The sequence below is a fragment of the Nicotiana tabacum genome, chromosome 13 (genome assembly GCF_000715075.1).
Source record: "Nicotiana tabacum cultivar K326 chromosome 13, ASM71507v2, whole genome shotgun sequence".
In the NCBI taxonomy this organism is placed as follows: domain Eukaryota; kingdom Viridiplantae; phylum Streptophyta; class Magnoliopsida; order Solanales; family Solanaceae; genus Nicotiana; species Nicotiana tabacum.
In genome coordinates, this window is record NC_134092.1 from 38,179,374 (window position 1) to 38,185,243 (window position 5,870).

The window sequence follows — 5,870 nt, forward strand, 5'->3', positions numbered from 1 at the left end:
TGACATTTGTTAACAAAATGTGGCAAAAATACTAACATTTGATGACAAATGACAGAAATACTGTGACATTTGATAGAAATGTCACATAATTAAAAATAAAATGACATTTAATTAGTGATATGTACAACAAATGTCAAAAAAATTACTAGTTTTAAAAAAGAAAGAGAATTTGTTTTTTCCAAATCTCCCTCTCAAATCTCTAAAAAACCCTACTCCGCAACCTCCCTCTCTTAGAACAATTAAGTTCATTTTCCCCCTCCCCAGTTTCTCTATCTCGTCCGAATCCTTACACCCCAACCATGAATATCAAAATCCTTCAGGAATAGCAGTTTGAAATGTATTCTCTTCTTGGTTAATTCCCTATTTCCTTCTCTTTGTCTATTGCGCATTGGAATAACTCTAGGTTAGCATTTTTCTTTATATCTTGATTGGATTCGAATTCTTCCTTATTTCTTGTGAGTGTTTTGATTTCTCAGAGGAATTCAATCATATTTATTGCATTTGCCTGTGTCCTATGTATTTGCAACAGAGGAATTGGGAGTTTAGGGTTTTGAAGCTTAATCTATGTTCTGATTTTATTTTGTGGTTGTGATCGTGTGGTGATTTGGAGATATGTTTGTTTGAATGGAGGTTGTGTGGGGTATTATTACACAATATGCTAATGGTGATATTACATTCACAGATTTATGCCCTACGGCTGTTTGACAAAATGCCTGATAGAGCATCTTAAACACTATGATCTTCCCTATTGTTTATTTATTTCAAAATATGAACTAAATTTATGAGTTTTCCTCAATTCTTAACTGATTCAATGATGTGCAAGTCAGCAACAAAGGATTTTTCAAATTCTCTACGACTTCCTTTAAGTTAAATTGTCAAGATATGACGTTAAGTTTGTTTGCGTCCCTTAAATGTCTTATGTTTCTCTTTGGGTTCGCGTTGTACTACAAAGAGCTCAACTTAGAGATGTACTAGTTTTGGGGCTTAATGTTACCAGGTATTTATTCTTGTACACTTAATAAACTAGTTAGTTGCATGATCCTATTAAGCAGTCATCAGATATCATGAAAATATTATCTTGCACAGAAGGAGAATGCTAGTAAGTAAACTTCACATTCATATGTATCATTAGCTTTATATACTAAGGGCTTGTTTAGTTAGTACAGTATGGTAATTAACTCTTGCCTTTCAAAGGAGAAATGCTATAATGATAAGTCTGCTATATCTACATATAGGGTGCTATCTACTTTCCTAATTATTTTTGTCCCTACGGAAATTATGCAATCGGTCGAATATCTTTAGAATTTACTAGGTTGAAATGTACCGATGGCTATGCTGGTTGATTAGGTGAAGAATAAGGTAGCACACATGTACTGGACTTTGTGTGTGTGATATGGGGTTGCAGTGAGAAAGTCCAGAGTGTGGCAACTTATGGTAAGGTCCTTGTAAATTTGATGGCCATATGACATCTTTCTTTCTTAAAATTATGTGTTTTTACTAAGGGAATTTGTTTGTTGGTGGCAAATAGCTTGTGGAATACTTCAATTAGTAATCTTATAAGGATACTCGTGACAATCGCTGCACTATATAAATTCATTTTATTAAATCGTTCTTCCATGTAGATTATGCGATCTTCTTTTGACTCACAATCACTTGCTAATTTATTTCCTAATTTATGAAAACATAGGTTGACTACCTCAGCAACCTTGTTGTCTCAATTCAATAGAGTGTCAAATGGGTGGAAGCGCAAGGAAATTGGAGTTGAAGGGATGTAGCAGAAAAAGTGGAAGAAAGAGTTGAGGAAGTGAAAAAATCTGTTGCAGAATTTGCTACAATTTGCTTGTATCGAGCCTAATAGTTTCTTTCTACCATTGTTTAATTGTAAGGATGTGCTGCTATTCACAAATACATTGATGTAATTAGTTACAGAGATTTTTTGTTTACTTATTTTATTACAGTTCAAATTATATATATTTATTGACATTTATAGGTATTTATTTTAGAAATTTGATATTTATACTTTCATGTATAGCAATGTATAATATTAGTTTTATATTTATATTATAATTGTCCTCTCAAATGTCAATGAGTAATTTTGACATTAGCAATATATGCATTATACAAGTGTCGCTAATAACTCAAGAATTTCCCGACATTCTAAATATAAGTTAGAAACCAGTATTAACTTATCGACATTATGGGAAATGTCACAAAATTTAAAGTGACATTTTCATAAAAGTCAATAAATAAATGTCGTAAATCTTTTTCCGGCATTAAAATAAATGTCAGAAAATTCACGACATTGAAATTTACGACATTTGGACTAAGTGTCAAATAAATGTCGGAAAGCGATTTTGTGACATTTATGTAACTTATTACGACATTTATAAAATGTCGTCGTAGATCATATTTCCTGTAGTGTGTTGTAGAAAATACCCCTTGACTTTTATATACTTTGAACTAGACAAATAGAACCAGTTTTGAACTAGTTGTAATTAGTTTTAACTTGGTTTTGGATTTTTATGTTCAATTGAACTTTAATTTATTAGTTTTAAAGTATTTGTTGAATGTTTTGGATGTTGTTGTTGTTGTTGTTGTTGTTGTTGTTGTTGTTGTTGTTGTGTTGTTGTTGTTGTTGTTGTTGTTGTTGTTGTTATTAGGTGTATTGGTATGCTGGCAGGTGGTGTAGCTGCCAAAATAGGCATTTTATGCCAAAATTAAACCCAAAAAAACCGACCAAAGTTGGTCGATTTTAATAAAAAAAAAAAAATTTATTCCAAAATACCAACCAAAGTAGGTCGGTTAATGAACATTGAATTCCCAGAATTCAACATTACCGACCAACTTTGGTCGGTATTTTGTCTGCACTGTTGAGGTTACCAACCATAGTTGGTCGGTAATGTTTAATTTTAATTATTTTAAAAAAATATATATTTTCAATTACCGACTAAAGTTGGTCGGTTTTTTTAAATTTTAATAATTAATAAAAAAAACATAATTTAGTTAAACCGACCAACTTTGGTCGGTAAAATTAAATTAATAAAATATGTTTCCGACCATAGTTGGTCGGTAAGTACTTAAACTTGTCAGATGGTCGTTTTAAGCTACCGACCAACGTTGGTCGGTATTTTCCGGCCAACTTTGGTCGGTAAGCCATTCCGACCATCAAAACACCGTCCACACCCTAATGGTCGCATTTTAGTCGGTAATTGGCCATAACCGACCAACTTTGGTCGGTTTTTAGCGAATTTCTAGTAGTGGGGGAACATCAAATAGGAAAACAAAGCTCAAATACACAAAATGATCGGCCAGGTCATCACAACAAAAAGGCCCGCAAAGTTCTGAAGGAACGACATACTCCGGTTGCCTAAAATGATGGCAAAAGGAAGGTGACGGGGACACGCACTTCATTGGTGCTCTGAGTCGATACACGGTCAGAATGGTAGTCCCAAGCAATTGTGGGCATAATGCCTTGATAAACTTGGATTCCATTCTTCTGGTAGGCATGGGATGAACATCGCAAAATGGACCTTCGTTGAGTGCTAGACCAACATCGTTGGGGGAGAGGTTGAAGTGATATGTCAGAGATGCATAGACATGAGCTTCCGGAATGTCCTTGATGGTGGTGGTGGCTTTGAACGTGAGGCGCAGATTAGAGCGCATGGTGTAGTGCCCAACTTTGTTGGCATTTCCGTGCTGGAAGCAGTTATGGTTACCGACTTTATTAGTCTAGATAGGACCTTGGAACACATTGGTTCCACCGATTGCTATGCAGCGGATTGAGCCGGTGGTGGAGCAGTTCTGTGAGCAATCAGAAAGGGGACATCAGAATTCCAAAATTGGCATTACTTGGCTATCATAGCATCTAGCATTATGAACCAAGATGAACTATTATTCATTATCAAGGAAGAGACCTATTCGTTTCCAACATGATCTATGTTGATATTCAGGGGAGGTGGAAGATCAATAAAGTTGAGGTAGGTGGAAGCATCTTACAAAAGGCGAAGACTGCAGGCATATGCGAATGAAGCTTCTTGAGAAGCAACATTGATCAGTTCATTTTCGTCATGCACACAAGCTTGGCTAAAAAAGGTAGCCATGAATCTTAGGCCATCGACATCGTTGTGAAATAAAGCTTCAGTGACAGCGAGTCAAGTAGCAGCACTGCAGATGGAATTTACACGGGAGATGAAGATGCTGATATTGGGAAGGTGCGAGGCAAATCTACTATTGAAGGAGATCTATCAGCCTCAGTCCACTCGGGTGTGGCGAGCAGAGAGGAAGACACATTGCCAAACTTACCAATGGCACTAGGAGAGAAGTGCACTAAATTCGTGAATGTGAAGACCAGAAGTCCTGGAATTCATAGACTAGTAAAGGGAAACATAGTCTCGAGCTCTCTCAAGAAGATTTAGAGGCTAGAGACAGCGCAGAGAATTTCAGCGCAATCCATCGCTTTGATCACTTGGAAATAGAGCAAAATGGAGATCTAGATCTGACAATAGGGGGAACCCAGCCCATGCAATTGTCTGTCCAGCGTTTGGTGGACACCATTATGTGGTCCATCTGGTTGAGGTAGTACGGGACCGAGATAAAGCAAGGGATGAAGGTGGATTCCCTGGGCTCGGTAATCCGTTAGAGAGGGAAGTTAGCAGCCGCAATAAGGATGGCATGGTCTCGATCGTCTAGTCTGAAAGAATATGGAGAGGAGGAGCTAGCCTTCTAGGTACAAATCGGGGGTGGCAGGCGATAGCAACAACCCGATCTGTTTGAGCTTCTTGATCACATTTAGCGACTAGGTTTCTGGCAGGATCAACAATGCTAATAGGTCCAACAGGATTTGCTGCACCATTGACATTAGCAGCAGCATCTAGGAGGGAAAGAATACTGTCCTGAACCATTATAAAAGCTCAAGCTCAACTCAGCCTCTCTTGAGTTGAGTGAAATTTCTTAGAAGAAATCGACCAGTATTTAGTATTGTTTTTCTTGAGTGAAAAATAGGTACAATACAGTTAGAAATATATGCCACCACATAAAGTTCAGTTCAGTTGTAGTGGTGGTTCTGCCTTGCAACGAGAATCTGAAATTATACCAAATATTAGTCCACATCCAACAATACAGTGTTATTCTATTTATCCAAATTCAATAAAGGATGAATATCGATCCTCCTTTTCTGATTGACTGAAGTTGCAAGAAAAGAAAAAACTTTAAGGCTTAAGAAGATCACGATACAGTGTTGCTTTATTGATCCAAATTTAACAAAGGATGCTTGTTAACAGACAAGATTCAGGAAAAATCTCAGACTATGACACTGATTACTGATATTAATCCGCTGTGCCAAAGAGGAACTACAACTACAAATTTAAGGAGAGAACAGTTCTGAAAATGTATATCCTATTTTTACATCTTTATTTGTCCTTGGGTAGGGTGGACGCGGGAACTTCTCAATTGTATACGGCACAACATACATCAACATGAAATTAACAAAAGTTGCAGGCTATGACGTGCAAGGACACAATAAATGGTTTATTGATGTATGCTTTTGGTGGAGCAGCTAAGAGATTCCAATATAATTTATCAGCTCCATCAAATAATAGGTTACTGGTCTTTGGAATTCATGACTTCAGTAAAAGACCCAATTCAAGTTACTAAGTGACACAGAGATTATTTTCCTTAATAAATCACAATACTCTTATGATCTTCAACCAGAAGTATCCATTAGCTTGTTTATCTATACACCTATATTTCCCTTCGGATAGCAATTTCAGTAATTGCTACTACCTTGTAACAAGGAGTTTGTGTAGAGGAGAACATGATTGTGATAATAACATAAATGTAAAGTTACTTCTCAAAATTTGACACAAATGTAA

General features: G+C 36.4%; 1 long non-coding RNA gene across 1 annotated transcript; it reads left to right on the forward strand.

The window, feature by feature from the left end:
• Positions 1-31: 31 nt before the first annotated feature.
• On the forward strand, positions 32-2,020 carry LOC107776480 (uncharacterized). Its single transcript, XR_001645987.2, has 2 exons — positions 32-403; positions 1,688-2,020. It is a non-coding gene; the product is annotated as an uncharacterized LOC107776480 (long non-coding RNA).
• Positions 2,021-5,870: the final 3,850 nt, after the last annotated feature.